Here is a 1,330-nt window from a genome sequence, read left to right on the forward strand (position 1 = left end):
ATATATATATATATATATATATATATATATATATATATATATATATATATTTTAAGTATATACAAAGAGTGCCTGCTGTGCGGTTTGACAGGACTCGACCACTTGAAAGCAGAGGCACTTCCACAGACAGCCAGGTCGCCTCTCTGATGAAACCGCAGCGGTGCACACTGGAGAGAACCTAAAAACTAAATTATTGATCACATTATACTGGTATTGATCAATATCAATACCAACATTGGTATCGATATTATCGATATTTGGATCGATTCGCCCACCACTTGTAAACAGAAAGTAGTGGCTGGTATGTGCGCCAGTGTTTGTGTGTGAGTGTCGGCCCGCCCCCCCTATTTGGCGACTGCCGCGTTAATTTCGGACCCTGCACACGTGGTAGAATGTTTTTTAAGGAGAAAGTAGGCCTATTAAACAGAAATACATTTTTGAAATCATTGTCTGTTTGAAAAATACGTCGATAACAGCTTCAGAATTTCGAAGTCGATACATTTTTTATTAATCGTCCGTGCCCTTTATCTGCACATAACAACTTTTTTTTAAAAATCAAATAAGCTATCAGGCACACATCCACAATTCACATTGAAGACAATTTCTTTGTATATTGTTAAAAAAGTTGTGTTTCCGTCATAGGAGGCTGGTGATTCAGTAAAGTAGTACTGTGTTTTGGGCACTACAACTGCCGATAACAACTCATCAAGCATCATGCATTTGTGCTTGAAGTAATAAATCTTGATGTAAAGGCAGTGGTAGGCCTGTACGGTCATTGTCAAAAGTTTTGACAGAAGTAGAAATAGACATTTCCTGTTTTGGGCGTTGCTGACAGTTGTTTTCAAAAACATTGCATGGGCAAATTAGTTCTTGTCTTGTATTTATCAGACCTCAACACATGGGAACGGCTTAGAGAACCTAAAGAGCATGAAGTTTAGGAGGTTGGTTTAGGCTTAATGACAAAGAAAGATGAAAAAGAAATCACAGTCCTAAACAGGTAAAGTGTGAAACCTGCAGACGCATGTAATACATGTGACCTATGGTATGGACAGTGACCAGGACAAATAGTTTTATTTATTAGCGGTTCTCAATTACACTCGCTGTGCCTTGTAATGCCGCAAAGTGCCCTGCTTTGCCATGAACTACTACAAACTACTATTCTTTTTTAAGTCACTGTTCCAATATCTTTTACTGTGACTGTTAATGCTAGTATTCATTTCAACCCCAACCAGCCGTCAGACCAAGAGCCTGGTCTGTCCGAGGTTTCTTCCTGAAAGGGAGTTTTTCCTCACCATTGTAGTTTGCTCTGGAGGGAACTACTAGAACTGTT

The 1,330-nt window shown here is 38.9% G+C and overlaps 1 protein-coding gene across 3 annotated transcripts in view; it reads right to left on the minus strand.

Moving 5' to 3' along the window:
• LOC116669639 (F-box only protein 38) overlaps positions 1 to 1,330 on the minus strand; it is a 33,891-nt gene that overhangs the window by 17,293 nt on the left and 15,268 nt on the right. The window lies entirely within an intron of this gene.

The sequence above is a fragment of the Etheostoma spectabile genome, chromosome 20, assembly GCF_008692095.1.
Source record: "Etheostoma spectabile isolate EspeVRDwgs_2016 chromosome 20, UIUC_Espe_1.0, whole genome shotgun sequence".
In the NCBI taxonomy this organism is placed as follows: domain Eukaryota; kingdom Metazoa; phylum Chordata; class Actinopteri; order Perciformes; family Percidae; genus Etheostoma; species Etheostoma spectabile.